This window comes from Triticum dicoccoides, chromosome 4B (genome assembly GCF_002162155.2).
Source record: "Triticum dicoccoides isolate Atlit2015 ecotype Zavitan chromosome 4B, WEW_v2.0, whole genome shotgun sequence".
Classification (NCBI taxonomy): Eukaryota; Viridiplantae; Streptophyta; class Magnoliopsida; order Poales; family Poaceae; genus Triticum; species Triticum dicoccoides.
The window spans coordinates 652,726,069-652,742,609 of NC_041387.1; the positions used below are offsets into that span (position 1 = coordinate 652,726,069).

Here is a 16,541-nt window from a genome sequence, read left to right on the forward strand (position 1 = left end):
AGGACCTCTGCGCCACACTGATGGGGAAGAAGACTGCAGCGAAGAAACCCCGAGGATGCAAGACAGCAGGTATAATCTTCTTAACCCACCCCACGCCTGCCTATTTGCTGTTCATGCATATGTATGTTTGATGGGTGTGTGGTAAAAGCGTTTTTCTTGCGTTTTATTTAAGTTTCTAGTGTTTCTTGTCCATTAGAGTTATGGTCATAGCTATGAAAAAAGGGTCTTTGTCCTGCCAAGTGTAGATTTGGGTCACATATTGTTACAAACTTAATCAAAATATAGTACTTTGTTATTAACTACAGATTATACACATAGTAATTCGTGCTCATGTGTTCACTCATCTTAGAAGCACCACTGCATCCTTTGGAGGAGTCGCACATCAGAACATGCATAAAGAACAATTCAAGGCTGCAAGCACTCGGAATTCCTGCACTATCAACATTGTTTGCAGCCAAAACTGTCATTTCACCTGAAAAAAATAAACCCAAGCATAGTAGTGATGATTCTGAAGCTGAGTACCATCCTAACGAGGACAATACCAGTGAAGGAGAGTCATCCAATGATAGTTTAGTAGATGAAACAGAAGCACTGCAGTCCACACCTGTTGCTAGCTCAAACTCTAAGGTGCTAATTTCCTCCATCTAGTCATTCATTGCTTAGATATGTTGCTTGTTTGCCGTTGCAGCAGAATTTTATTATTGTTTGTTGATTAAACCATGTTTTCATATCTATCAGGGTTGTAAGAATACTAGTCAGAAAACTAGTAAGAAAAGATCTACTGCCATGCCCCCTGGTGGAGTCAAGCCTCGGCCTCCTAAGAGAGTTCATGCAGACCTCCCAGCTAATCCACGAGTCACAAGGTCGAAGAAAGCTCTATTACAAGATGCTGATGCAGGTACTCAAAGTGAGGAAATGTATGATCCTAAACATCAGACACCAAGTGTCATCCATGAGCCAACTACTTCTATGGCTTCTGTCCGCCAAGCTGAAGAAATTGTTCCCAACTTTGATGACCATGGTGTTGAAGGCAAGTTCTTACTATTATTATCATATCATGTTCATGTTTTTTTGTTTTAAATTGCTAGCCGAGGCTATTAGCTCTGATTGCATGATGAACATACTCTCACTAGATGCTTTTTTCTAAAAAGATGATGATCCTGGACATTGTGATGATGACAACTGGATTGCCAATGGAGCTGATCTCATTGCCAATGGAGCTGATCTCATTGCCCATGGTGATGAAGAAAATGAGATGGCCAACGAAGCTGGTGGTAGTGCCCAACCAAATCAGCAAACCCAACCTAACAATAACTCCGAAGGCATGTTATAACCTGAATCTTTCTAGCATCTATTAGAGTTAAACTTCTTGTTCAATCTATTGTTCTATGATATCACAGTATTTAAATAAGTCATTCTAGTGCTGCGGGATGATGATATTCTCAAGGACAACTCCATTGCTCATTTATTAATATCATAGTATTTAAATAAGGACAATTTACATAGTACTGAATTTAAAATCGTGTTTCTTGCAATGGATTATATCATGATTTTAGTTTTATCTTCTTCTATCTTTGCTGAAGATATTGCCTTGTTGAAATCTGCTCGAAACGTGTCTTCCGTTCCAGTTAACCTGTGCATTTGTGACAATCAGAAACACACCAACATGACAAATACTGCATTATTCCATTTAGTTGTTGTTTCCATATGGTTACTAGTTTATTGTCTTGACTCTTTTGTGAGCTTACTTCCTGTCGTTATAATTACTCATTTTGAAATGATGTTCTCCATTTATTAGTACACTTCTATATGTGTAATTGCGGTTTAATTGTATCCATTCTTGATTTTACCATCTTTTCAGGTCCACAATCCTATGAGGAGCCAAGGGAAAGGGGCCCCAATTTGGGAAAAGGTCTGGAAAGGATCACTCGACACCGACAGGGCAAACTGCCGCTTGTCATTCCAGAAGGGAAGTTAAGGCCGGAGGCACCTCTTCTTGCTGCAAAGTTCGCAACTGAATGCAACGTCACAGTTAGACACCATATGCACGTGTTTAAGCGCTGGAAGGATTACAAGGACCCAGATGGACATGTCCGAGATGGGATCTTCAGGAACTTTGTAGGAAAAGTTGGTGTAAGTACAAAGTCCAGGCCTTTCTCCCTCAAATGGCTATCAACATGTCAATTTTGTGCTATTGTGTCAATTTTGTGCAATCATGATACTTACACATGTTTTTTCATCGGACTAGAACAAGTTTCAGATGGACGTTGATGCTGTGCCAGTTAGGAAGGCATGTACTGAAATGCTGAAACATGCGACTCGCCAACAACGATACAGGCTCAAGAAAGAGTATTTTGACCCGCACCCACTCCATTTGGTGACGAGAACGTCTCCTGTCCCCTTGATGACTGATGAGCAGTGGAATGAGCTAGTGGAAAGCTGGAAGGATCCCAAAAAGATGGTATGTTTCTTCCTCGAGACCAATCTCTCGCCTTCTACATACCAATCAAGAAATTGTGCCTTACATGTATTTGGTCTGTTGATGTAGGAGATATGTGAAACTAACAAAAATAATCAAGCTCAAGTTAAGTTTCACCAAACCACTAGCTCGCGCAGCTACCCTGTGCACTGTGATAATCTGGTAAGTCAAACATGTAGCTCTGGATGTGCATTGTCATGAGAAATATTCTTGACCATAGGTTCATGTAAACTGTTGCGTCCATGTAGTAACTATGTATGATGCTCCCTTGCCTTCATATTTGTTGTTTCCAGGGAGACAAATACAAAGATAAAGAACCCACTGCATTGGATTTGTTCAAGGAGTGCCACTACAGCAAGAAAAATAAAAGCTACACCGGTGTTGTCCAAGCTGCAATTGTAAGTCAGCTTCAAAAGACTACCAACCATCAATTTTACCTTTTTGCGTACTAGAACTAATACTGTTTGAGTTACTCCACCAGATTGAAAACTGATAATCAAATGTCAGTATCTTAATTGAAAATGTTAACATGTTCACTTAACTATCTTGTAATAGCCTGTCCTATATGATTGTACCCTTTTTTATTTTCATACAACTGATAAGTTTTGAAGCGATTGAAAAACATCAGTTTTGATTTAGTATATGGCTAGATGAAATGACTTTAATAAAAGTGCATAATCACTTTGACATGTGACCAATCAGCCACCTACAATTACAGAATTTGTTTATTAATCTATTATTTGGCTTTATATATTGTAGTTTTGGCCATCCTCAGTGTCTTATATTTTTAGTGTGTATATATATATATATATATTATAGTTAATTCAGGAAATAATTTGAATCACTCACTTCTAGTTAATTCAGGAAATAGTCCACTTTGTTGTAGATGATAGTATATATGAATAATTTGAATCACCTCCACACAGAAAAAAGATTAATCTGACTGTTATCACAAGTGTCTAGTTGTAAAGGATGCATGATAGCTTTCCTTACAAAGACGATGCATGTAAGCTTGCTGATGTTGTCTTCTCTGCTTGTGCTTAAGCCATCTTATAACCATGTTTGTTGCTTGCATTGCTAGACCGAGATGCAAAACAAGGTCTCTCAGCCTACAGAAGATGGACAGGAATCAAACTCTGCGACGGAGGCTGTAGCTGAAGTGCTTGCTAAGAACACTAAGAAGCCAAGGTTTCTTCAGCATGTGGGGATCCAGCATGTCCATGCGAGATCTAGCGATAGCAACTGTGAAGCAGAATTGGCAAAGAGGGGCAATGTCGAGCTTCGGGCACTTGTTGACACCTTGACCAAGTAGTTGAAGGAGTCCGAAGAAGCAAGGACCAGGCAAGACGAGGAGCACAGGAAGAGAGATGAGGAGAACAGGAAGAAGCAAGCTGAGATGGATGCAAAACTGGACTTTTTGCTAAGTCAGTTGCAAGCAAGATCCTCTCAAGGGTAAGTTGTTTGTCCAAGATCAAATGTTGTCTCTACTTGATGCATGGAAGCTATGTGAATGTGATATACTGCTAGAACCTACATTCTTATTCTGTAATGATTTTGCTGTGCAAACTACACACTGTTGGATGCAAACTGGTTGCATTTTGCTGCTCCATTGTTGGTGGATTTGGAGATGTAAGCTCAATGTTACTGTGCTTTGTGATGTTGTTCTTATTTTCTGTATTTGTGATGGATCTGGAGATGTAAGCTCTTAGGCTTGGAAACCCATGTTGTGTAGAAACAGAAAAGGGTTGCATCGCGTAGAGTAAACACTAATGGGCCGAATAAAGTGGGCCTCGAAACACATTTTCTGGCCAAAAAGAAACACAAGTGCCGCATAATTTTAATGGGCTGATGTGCATATTTAACGCGTGGAAATGGGCCAACGAGAGTGTAAATGACTATGGACCAAAACGAACGGGCCAACCAGTTGCGGTAAAATGGGCCCATAGGTCTGGCTATTCTAAAATAAATGGGCCAGACCACACTGGGCCGAACGCATCGCTCCACACTGGTGCCACGTTAGCTCCACGCTGGCGCCACATCAGCTTCACGCTGGAGCCACATCAGCTCCATGCTGGCGCCACATCAGCTCCACGTTGGCGCCACGTCAGATCGCGGGAGATGCCACATGGGACTTGTCGGTCTACACGTCATGTAAATATGTGACGGAATAGGCCGTCACAGAGGACCGGGCCTTGGGCAGGCTGGGGGCCAGATCGGTGATGGAGACAGACCGTCATAATTCATGACGGAAATGAAAATCCGTCAACGATGGGCGGGTGGGCAAATTATGACGCGATATACATGACGGATTTTAGGACCGTCATGCCCGGCCATCCTTGACAGTTTTTGGCATATCTGTGACGGACACTGACTGCCACAGATTAACGACTTTCTTGTAGTGCAAATCGGAGCATCTCGCAAGAAGGCTCGTGGTTCTGTGAGGGAATGTGTCACCTTTGTGTGCATAATTCAAATTTGAAATACAAGCACATGTTCCAGTGCACCAAAGTTGGTTAAAAAATCACATGTATGTCCTCGGGTAAATTTCTAGGTTCCATGCAAGAAATGGGAATGAAATTCAAAATTCTGGGCGTCATGGTTGGGCTGGAAACATTGAGAAACTTAGTTTTTTAATTCCTGTAAATCCAAAACACGCATGAAAATAATGAAACTTGGCTTGGTGCCATGTCCGATTTGCGAAGGCACACACATTAACAATCAACAAAGTCATTTTGGAACAAGTGTTGTCACGTTACAATCGGAAACACAAGTATTTTTGAAACCGTGGGCGTTCTATTTACTACCATTTACATGCCGCCACATGTCCCCAATTTTTATTAGCTAGGAGGCGCCGTGCAGGGTAGCTATTTGAGTACGAGAGGCGTGCAATCAGACCCCTGCGTGTGCTTATTGGGAGGAGAGCCCTTTGACCTCCATCTGCCGTCTACCTCTCTCCCAAGGTCTCCATTAATGGAGCCCGAGCCTCTGTTTAATTGCATGGCTATGTCTCACTCAACTGAGATCTAAGAGAGAAAAAAGAAAATCTGAAAGCACGGATCTTGATGTAAGATCCGACAAACCTATATAGCATCTACTGCGACTTATAGCAAGACTGATGAATATATAAGGACGATTAATTGTCTTACATAATTAGAAAGATAATTAAAAAAGCCACATGCGGCTACGCCCGAAATACACAAGGGCAAAAGAAGAAGGAAGACAAGGATATGGCTCGCTGATCTCTACTTTCTTGATGGGTTGCTGCAGGCCGCGGGAACTAGTCTCCGTGGCGAGCGGCAATGAGCTCTTTCGTGTCCTCAAGACGCTGCTTGAGAACATCCACGAATTCCTCCACCAGCCTTTGGCGCTCGATGTGGAGCATGTCATTCTCGTCCATAAGTTTCTTGACGATGACGCCGGTCCTCTTCAACAAGGCACTGATCTCCTCCTGCTGGTTTGCACTTCAGACGATCTTCGCCCGCAGCAGGTCGCGCTCGGCCCGGAGCCTCTCATTGCCCTCCCTTAGTTGCCGGATGATGCCGATAGCCTGTTCAAACGAGGCTTTCATGTCGTCCTGCAACCTCGCCCAGCCGGAGATCTGATCCACCTGGCTACGGACGATCACATGCATGCGCCTGTAATAGTCGTCGCCTGCCCGTGAGAAATTTTCCCAGGCCACCGCGGCGCGGCAGGACATCTCTGCTGTATTCGCGGTGCGGCGGGACATCTCTGCTGCTTCCGCGGCGCGGCTGGACCAGTCTGCTGCATCGACAGCGCGGCGGGACCTCCGTGCTGCTTCAGCGGCGCGGCGGGACCTCTGTGCTGCTACTTCCGCGCGGTGGGACATGTCGGCTGCTTTCGCAGCGAGGTGGGACATCTCTCGTGCTTCCGCATTCATACTCGCCTCTCCTTCGTGGCAATCTCTCGACCTAGAACTCTTGCTCGCCATGGCAGATGCAAGGGAAGGATGCTGAATGACTTAATTGTTTTTGTGGATGAGGAGTTGAGGAGGAATGTGCAGTCATCTTGGCATACTAGTATTTATAATCGAGTACTAATATGCTCCTAAGTGGGAAACCGTTTAGGTTGTGATCAGTGTGAACAGGTTTGCAATTCAATATAGCATGGAGTAATTTGGAATGTGACGAGGCGCAAGCTCAAAATTTATTGACGGTTCTAGTTTTGAAGTGCGGCACTATTCCCACATGGCGTTACGTGGGCACGTGTTCTCGGCCGTGGTGTAGTAGTTCTTTTTCTACTGCTGTGTATGCGCACTAACTGGCACCATCGTATACATATCTTACGGTTAATGGGGCATTCGATAGGAATAGCCGTGTGGCGAGCTATATGCTAGTCTTCTTTTAGATGCATTAAACCTATCTCTCGGGACTTCTCGCACGCACCATCGTGCCATCCACAAAAACTTGTACTCTGAGTTTAGTACGTTATACAGGAAGAGAAGAGGTGCACACACGCGTCTGTTTTTTCTCGAAAAGGAGGATGATGACCCCCGACCTCTGCATCTTGGAGTCACACACGCATCTGTAGCTACGAATTGTAGTGTTCTCAACCATCCGACTGGCTCTATCATGGATGTACCTATATACTAAAACATGTCTAGATATATCTATATTTTGACAAATGGAAGGCATGTATTGTGGAACGGAGCGAGTGCTTGTCATCAAAATGGATAAAAAGGGACGTATCTAGAACTAAAATACGTCTACATACATCTCCTTTTATCTAGTACTTCTTACCCCAAGGAACTTTATATCCAACAGACACAAAATATCTGTTCGACTGTTGGAAATTACTGATCTGATGTCGAAGTAATTGTTGCATCGCCACCAAAACCCACCATTTCTTAAGCTAAAGTAGACCGAGGTAATCCCTATATTAGCATATTACTAAGATAAACAGAAGGCACTGTAGAAACATTTAGGACGTGAGCATGTCAATTTGAATGTGGAGGGACACCAGCTTAGCCCCGGCCAGCAGCTTGGGCGGAACTGTGAAGAAGGTTAGCTCCTGCACGTCGACGTTGCCGGGATCCTTGCGGCTTGTCACCTCCATTTCCACCTTGACGGCGTCGGTCGTGCCTTTGGGCTCCCCTGGCGGGCCGTTTGCCCACAGCTTGGCCACGTAGTGCGGCAGTGGGGACGCCCCCACTCTGATGCAGACCACCGACACGGCGATAGGCGTGCCAATGTCGAGCATGCTGCCGACCAAGAAAAACGCGCGGCCGTCCTCCTCCGCGAACAACAAAAGCCATGGCTCCGAAAATGGCACTTGCAGCTAGAGCACCTTGCCGTACTGGATCCTGTGCACGGGCATGGGGTGCGCGTTGCTGATGTGGTGGTTGAGCGCCTACGGAGGGCCTTCATAGCCGCAGATGGGCACTGGGCATTGTAGGGCGCGAGCGGACACACGCTCTGGTGATCGGCGAGCTTGTGGTAAGTGACATAGAGCCCACAGCCTTCGTGCGGGCACTCCACCCTCAGCGACGAAACGATGACTTCCACAGCCGTGCTCCGCATGTCGAAGCCACCACCATGCTCGCACTTCTGGCACTGCCGCTGGTTCCCGGGGCGCTCGACGCGGCAGTCCGTGCAGGCCAGGTGCCCTCCCTTGCACTACAGAAATCAATCGAACAACACATCAATCAAGAAACCTGCACCTTGCTCAATCAGCCAAACGGACGAGGTGTATTCGAACATCATACACTGGAGGCGTCAAGGGGCGGAGGCACAAGGGGCAGTGGAGCACGGTGAGGTCCATGGAGACCTTAGTGAGCTCCCTCGTCGGTTCCTGTTCCGTCTGCATGATCTCGCCCTCCTCGTGCACAACCATCTCTCGCTTGGGCCGGGGCATTACAAAGCTTTACCGTCACATATTTTATACTCTGCGCATAACTCTCCTCCCGCATACCAAGGAAGGCAGTACTTTGAGTTTTCTGGAAAATTTGTCCCTGTGCATGAGTAAGCTGCATAAATATCGACAGTAAATGCGCATGCAATGGTTGGCTGGTCCTCCTTCCTTTTCGCTTGAGTTGGCTTCCCCAGGCGGTCAAGCCGCATCCGGTGCTGCATGCGTTTGCCTGTAGCCATTTTCTGCTTTGGAAACTGGCACAATTAATGGGGACGGAACTAATCGAGAAGAGGCACAGATGGAAACCAACACGGACGCGCAGACTAATCTGAGAAAAACAAGAAAAAGTTTTAGAAATCGGAGGGAGTACTACTACTTCAAGGTGCATTAAATCAACACATGCAAGTATCAAAAGGAGAGTCACGGCATGCATGCATGCATTGTAATTAATGCATTGGTAACAGCAAATTATTGAAATATATCGAGTGCAGTGCTTTGATGTGTCGCATCAACTCGTACATCAACGAGAAGTTTGATTATCCTCTCCCTCGCGGACTTAACTGCACCTGCCTTTGGTTGTATGATAGGCTGGCCACCCACCTGTCGGGCCCACATGTCATACACGCAAAGGCAGGAGCGTCCCTCTCTCGCCCATGAGCGTGGTGGCTGGCAAGACTAGGAGAAGCTTTTCCTACACGCTCTCCCTCCCACATGCGGTGGACATGCAGCAGTTCAATCGGTGTCAGGTGGTCAGAAGCGTACTGTAGTACTCCTCCAGTGTAGTAGTACTCCATCATTGTTCGACTTCCCAAAGAGGCGAAGAGCCAAGCGCAGCCCGGACACTCGTGTGGTAGTTTCATGTGTAGAGTAGTCTAGGATAGCGTGTACCGTGCCTGTAAGCTTAAAATCGTTCAGGTCGGCTCCATGCTATGTGGTCGTCTCGAAGTTTTAAAAAATAATTAAAATAGTCTTCCGGCCCTACCTGTCACCCTGGTGATTGTAGTTTACACGCTCATCTGGTCAAGACAAGAATATATATTTTAATTTGTTTTTTTTTCAAAAAGGGGGGACTCCCCGGCCTCTACATCAGAACGATGCATACGACCACATATATTTTAATTTGTGGTGGGTAAATGTTAGAGGTTGCAGCAAATATATTGTACACTACGGGTCTTTCAGCCAAGTTTAGAGGCAAGCATGTGGGGCCAGTGCTATGAAGTGTCGCGTCAACTCGTACAACGAGGAGAAGCTTGATTTTACTACACTGCGGGTCTTTCAGCCAAGTTTAGAGGCAAGCATGTGGGGCCAGTGCTATGAAGTGTCGCATCAACTCGTACAACGAGGAGAAGCTTGATTTTACTACACACCTTCTCCCTCGCCCATGCGCGCGGTTGCTCGCAAACAAGGACAGGCTTTTGCTTAGTAGTACTTCTACAACAAGCTATCCGTCCCGCTCGTGGTGGACGGACATGCAGCAGTGGATTCGACACTGTAGAAGCAGTAGTAGTAACATCATTGTTCGTCTTCTCGAAGAGGCGAAGAGCCAAGCGCAAACCGGACATTGCATGAGACAAAATTGCTATGTGAGCCCACTATTGTACTAGTACGTATAACTACTTGCTAGTATAGCCCTATAAACCAGAAAGTAGTATTTGCCCTTCTAGAGATTTCAACAAGTGACTACACTACACCGAGACGGAGTACATATGGAGCAAAATGAGTGAATCTGCACCGTAAATAAGTACTAGTTCTATCGTTTTCCTCTCCGAGGTGCACAATATTGAGTATAATGACTAGTCTATTTTTGACACGCATTTACGTTTTTTTGACACAGTACAGATGCAAGCGCTCATATACACGCGCATACACTCACCCCTATGAACGCACACACGCACGACACTATAATCTTGAAATTGACGAAGTCACCACAGGCACCTCGTCGTCGACGGGTCCATAGGTGCTTGAATGCCAAGGAGGAAGAGGGTAGAGGTTCCTGAGACGTTGAACGGTCAATGATGCATCCTCAATTATATGCAGAGGGAATTAATTGGAGAGGCAGAATAGAGCCAGCACAATGTGAATGCAACAGAGTTTGAACTCTCATATAATAAAGGCGCCCCACCACTCCAATCCATCTACTCCCAAGTCTCTGCGCAACACTGCTCACTCCAATCCAAGACCAAGTGACCAGAAGCCACAAGCACATATGGAGGCGATGGACGCGAGCAACAGTAGGTTGTGCCAAATCATCCAAGCCTGCGGCCCCGCACCGCGCAGCGTTTCCAGACGGTGCTGGCGACCACAGGCATTGTAGCCCTCGCCGACACCGGCTTCGCCTCTCGCATGGACGACATGATGGTCAACACCATCCGCAAGTTCACCACCATCAACAAGCACACGGACGACCTTGCCGTACTGCTCCAGCCCGCGCGCCCAGGCTCCTCATTGCCTGCCACCCTCATCGGCCTCCATGGTGACGAACTCTTTCAAGCCCTGATGGCCCTGTAGGTGCCGGAGGTCGCGACGAAGAATGTGCACCTCGAGGCTGCGCTCACCGTGCAGCGCCTCGCCATGCAAGAAACCGTCGACCTGCACATCCATGACTACGAGGAAATCGTCTACATAGGCCAATACAAGGCAAGCAAGGACAGAAAGACGTTGGCCTTCTTCCAGCGGCTGGAATCTTTGGACGCCATTGTTGATAAGCACGTCGACCTGGCCACGAAAGCCGCTGCTACTTAGGCGTCGTTCGATTGGCCGGCACCCTGAGTCGAGGAGGTGGATGTCATCGATGGATGCATCTCTTCTTCTTGCCTCCTGTAACCATCACTCTATCGCCTCGTGGCCTTAATGTTTTATTAGTATAGTACTCCCTCCGTTCCCAAATATAAGTCTTTCTAAAGATTCTAGCAAGTGACTACAACATATGGAGCAAAATGAGTGAATCTACACTCTAAACTATGTCTACATACATCTGTATGATGTATTCCATTTGAAATAGTATCTAAAAAGGCTTATATTTATGTACGGAGGGAGTATATGGCATTTTTATTCCAGTCGTAACGTTTTCACTGTGAGGTGGCACTGGTAGAAAACAGGGCTTTCGTCCAGGCCAGTTTAGCCCATTAGTCCCGGTTCAATCCAGAACCGGGACCAATGGAGCTATTTGCCCCGGTTCGTGAGCCCAGGGGGCCGGCCGGGCCACGTGGGCCATTGGTCCCGGTTCGTCCGGACCTTTTGGTCCCGGTTTGTGGGACGAACCGGGACCAATGGTCCTGGCTCCTGGCCCACCACTATTGGTCCCGGTTGGTGGCATGAACCGGGACCAAAAGGGTTACCTTTAGTCCCGGTTCATGCCACTAACCGGGACCAATAGTGGTGCCTATATATAGCCCCTCGCGCAAGAGCAGAGCACACTGCTCTGTTTTTTCTGGCCGAGGGGGAGAGGGCTTGGTGGTGCTCTAGCTCACCTCCTATGCACACAAGGTGTTCGATGGAATGCCCGAGCCACACTACTTAAGGTTTCTCCTCTCCAAGATCGACCGCCAAGCTCCATTTTCCTCAATATTTATCTAGGTTTAGCGGTCCGTCACGCCCCGTCCCCGTCTTCACCGCCGTCGATCACCCGCGCCGATCTCATCGCCGGCACCACCGTGGTGTGCCTCTTGTTCTTATCTTCTTTCTGAAAGGAAAAATATTATTACTTGTTTGTTTAGATAGATACTTGTATTATTTTCTTACTTTTATTATTGCATCTTATATAGTGCGCCGATGGTTTTGGTATCCGCCCCCGTCGGCCCTCGTCCTGTCTATGATTCGGATGTGGTATATATTATCTTTTCATAACTATTGGTTCATTTATTGTTTATGAAAATTATGCCGACCAACGTGACATAGATTTTATTTATCTAGGAGGTTGTTGAACCGGAAATTCCAACCGACCCTATTATCGAGAGATTAAATTTAGTTGAAGAAGAAAACAATTTCTTGAAGGAAAAAATAAAAAAACTTAAGGAGGAGAAGATGATATTGGAGTTGCATGTTGCGGATGTCGTCGATGATCACAAGATCAACATGGATGCAATGTGCTTGAAGATGAGAAAGATTAGAAAATATGCCATTCATACCGAGGCTTGGTATCATTATGCCGTTGGATCAGTTGTTACCTTGGTTGCGATTATGATCGAATTTGTTTTCGCATTGAAATGTTTTACATAGTTTCAATGTATGGTTTAATTAATTTAGATGCTCTGCAGAGCTTTATGTTGTTAGATGAGAACTATGTATCTACTTTGGTTTTTATGTGATGATGAACTTCTATTAATTTGGTCACTTAATTATCTATTCATGATGTTCTGTAATGATTTTTGACACACTTAATTATATATAATGCACGCAGATGAACCGGCAATGGATGTACGGTGACAGACACACCTCCGAGTACATTAAGGGCGTGCATGATTTTCTCGAAGTGGCTGAGGCAAACAAGCAGAATGGTTTTATGTGTTGTCCATGCCCTATATGTGGGAATACGAAGTCTTACTCTGACTGGAAAATCCTTCACACCCACCTGCTTTACAAGGGTTTCATGCCACACTATAATGTTTGGACGAGGCACGGAGAAATAGGGGTTGTGATGGAAGACGGCGAGGAAGAAGAGTACGATGACAACTATGTGCCCCCTGAATATGGTGATGCTACTGAACATCAAGATGCACCAGACGATGTGCATGATGGTGCTGCAACGGGCGAAGCTGCTGAAGATCAAGAGGAACCAGACGATGTGCCCGATGATGATGATCTCCGCCGGGTCATTGTCGATGCAAGGACACAATGCGAAAGTCGAAAGGAGAAGCTGAAGTTCGATCGCATGTTAGAGGATCACAAAAAGGGGTTGTACCCCAATTGCGAAGATGGCAACACAAAGCTCGGTACCGTACTCGAATTGCTGCAGTGGAAGGCAGAGAATGCTGTGCCTGATAAAGGATTTGAGAAGCTACTAAAAATAATGAAGAAGAAGCTTCCAAAGGATAACGAATTGCCCGACAGTACATACGCAGCAAAGAAGGTCGTATGCCCTCTAGGATTGGAGGTTGAGAAGATACATGCATGCCCTAATGACTGCATCCTCTACCGCGGTGCCTACAAGGATCTGAACGCATGCCCGGTATGCGGTGCATTGCGGTATAAGATCAGACGAGATGACCCTGGTGATGTTGACGGCGAGCCTCCCAGGAAGAGGGTTCCTGCGAAGGTGATGTGGTATGCTCCTATAATACCACGGTTGAAACGTCTGTTCAGAAACGGAGAGCATGCCAAGTTGATGCGATGGCACAGTGAGGACCGTAAGAAAGAGGGGAAGTTGAGAGCACCCGCTGACGGGTCGCAGTGGAGAAAAATTGAGAGAAAGTACTGGGATGAGTTTGCAAAGGACCCAAGGAACGTATGGTTTGCTTTAAGCGCGGATGGCATTAATCCTTTCGGGGAGCAAAGCAGCAATCACAGCACCTGGCCCGTGACTCTATGTATGTATAACCTTCATCCTTGGATGTGCATGAAGCGGAAGTTCATCATGATGCCAGTTCTCATCCAAGGCCCTAAGCAACCCGGCAACGACATTGATGTGTACCTAAGGCCATTAGTTGAAGAAATTTTACAGCTGTGGAATGGAAACGGTGTACGTACGTGGGATGAGCACAAACAGGAGGAATTTAACCTAAAGGCGTTGCTGTTCGTGACCATCAACGATTGGCCCGCTCTCAGTAACCTTTCAGGACAGACAAACAAGGGATACCACGCATGCACGCACTGTTTACTTGACACCGATAGTATATACCTGGCAAGCTGCAGGAAGAATGTGTACCTGGGCCATCGTCGATTTCTTCCGACCAACCATCAATGTCGAAAGAAAGGCAAGCATTTCAAAGGCGAGGCAGATCACCGGAAGAAGCCCGCCATGCGTACCGGTGATCACGTACTTGCTATGGTCAATGATTTACACGTAATCTTTGGAAAGGGTCCCGGCGGACTAGCTGTTCCGAATGACGCTGAGAATCACGCACCCATGTGGAAGAAGAAATCTATATTTTGGGACCTACCCTACTGGAAATACCTAGAGGTCCGCTCTTCGATCGACGTGATGCACGTGACGAAGAACCTTTGCGTGAACCTGCTAGGCTTCTTGGGCGTGTATGGGAAGACAAAAGATACACCTGAGGCACGAGAGGACCTGCAACGCTTGCACGAAAAAGAGGGCATGCCTCCGAAGCAGTATGAAGGTCCTGCCAGCTACGCTCTTACGAAAGAAGAGAAAGAAATATTCTTTCAATGCCTGCTCAGTATGAAGGTCCCGACTGGCTTCTCGTCGAATATAAAGGGAATAATAAATATGCCAGAGAAAAAGTTCCAGAACCTAAAGTCTCATGACTGCCACGTGATTATGACGCAACTGCTTCCGGTTGCATTGACGGGGCTTCTACCGGAAAACGTCCGACTAGCCATTGTGAAGCTATGTGCATTCCTCAATGCAATATCTCAGAAGGTGATCGATCCAGAAATCGTACCAATGCTAAGGAGTGATGTGGCGCAATGTCTTGTCAGTTTCGAGCTGGTGTTCCCACCATCCTTCTTCAATATCATGACGCACGTCCTAGTTAATCTAGTCGACGAGATTGTCATTCTGGGGCCCGTATTTCTACACAATATGTACCCCTTTGAGACGTTCATGGGAGTCCTAAAGAAATATGTTCGTAACCGCGCTAGGCCAGAAGGAAGCATCTCCATGGGCCATCAAACAGAGGATGTCATCGGGTTTTGTGTTGACTTCATTCCTGGCCTTAAGAAGATATGTCTCCCTAAATCGCGGTATGAGGGGAGACTGACTGGAAAAGGCACGCCTGGAAGGGACTCAATAATATGCAGGGACGGATATTCTTGGTCTCAAGCACACTACACAGTTCTACAGAACTCTACCTTGGTGACCCCGTATGTCGATGAACACAAGAACAGTCTGCGCTCCAAACACCCGGAGCAGTGCGACGACTGGATTACATGTGAACACATCAGGACTTTCAGCAGTTGGTTGGAAACACGTCTCAGAGGTGACAACACTGTTTGTGATGAGCTGTACTTGTTGTCCAGGGGACCATCTTCGACTGTAATGATTTGGAAAGGATACGAGATAAATGGGAATACATTTTACACGATTGACCAAGATGAAAAGAGCACCAACCAAAACAGCGGTGTCCGCTTTGATGCAGCAACCGACAATGGAAATGACACATATTATGGTTACATAGCAGACATATGGGAACTTGACTACGGAGTAGATTTTAAGGTCCCTTTGTTTAACTGCAAGTGGGTCAATCTGTCAGGAGGCGGGGTACAGGTAGACCCACAGTACGGAATGACCACAGTGGATCTGAAAAATCTTGGGTACACTGACGAACCGTTCATCCTAGCCAATGATGTGGCACAGGTTATCTATGTGAAGGATATGTCTACCAGACCGAGGAAAAGAAAAGATAAGGAAGCGAATACATCATACAATGAGCCAAAGCGCCACATAGTTCTTTCAGGAAAAAGGGACATCCTGGGAGTGGAGGGCAAGACAGACATGTCTGAAGAGTATGAAAAGTTTCATGAAATTCCCCCCTTCAAAGTCAAGGCTGACCCAAGCATCCTGATAAACGATGAAGATTATCCATGGTTACGGCGCAATAAGCAAACGACACAAGCGAAGAAAAAGTGAAGACTTTCTCCCGCAACTATTATGATGATAACATGCCAACTTTGTAACAGACCAGTATGATACCATTGTCCGTTTTGTACATGCACATGCTATGCCAACTTTTTCAGAGTTCATTTGAAAACTATGAATTTTAAAACCTCGCCAACCGAAGGGCGCTCACACCGGTTTATAAATAAAGCAACAAAGAAAACAAAAAAAGAGTTTCCAAATTTGAAAACTAATGGCACTAACAGAAAGTTTATAATTTTTCTAAAACTAAAAGCAAAAAGAATTAAAAATAAAGCAAAAAACAACAAAAAATAAATAATGCAGAAAACAGAACAAAAAACTGAAAAAAAAATAAAAATAGCAACAATAAGTATTTTGTTGTAAGTAGAAACAAAATAAAATAAATAAAGCAACAAAGGAAACAAAAAAAGAGTTTTCAGATTTGAAAACTAATGG

At 45.7% G+C, this 16,541-nt stretch overlaps 1 pseudogene; it reads left to right on the forward strand.

Annotated features, from left to right (window-relative positions):
- The first annotated feature begins 330 nt into the window (after nucleotides 1-330).
- LOC119292973 lies at nucleotides 331-3,935 on the forward strand (annotated as a pseudogene).
- The last annotated feature ends 12,606 nt before the right edge of the window (nucleotides 3,936-16,541 follow it).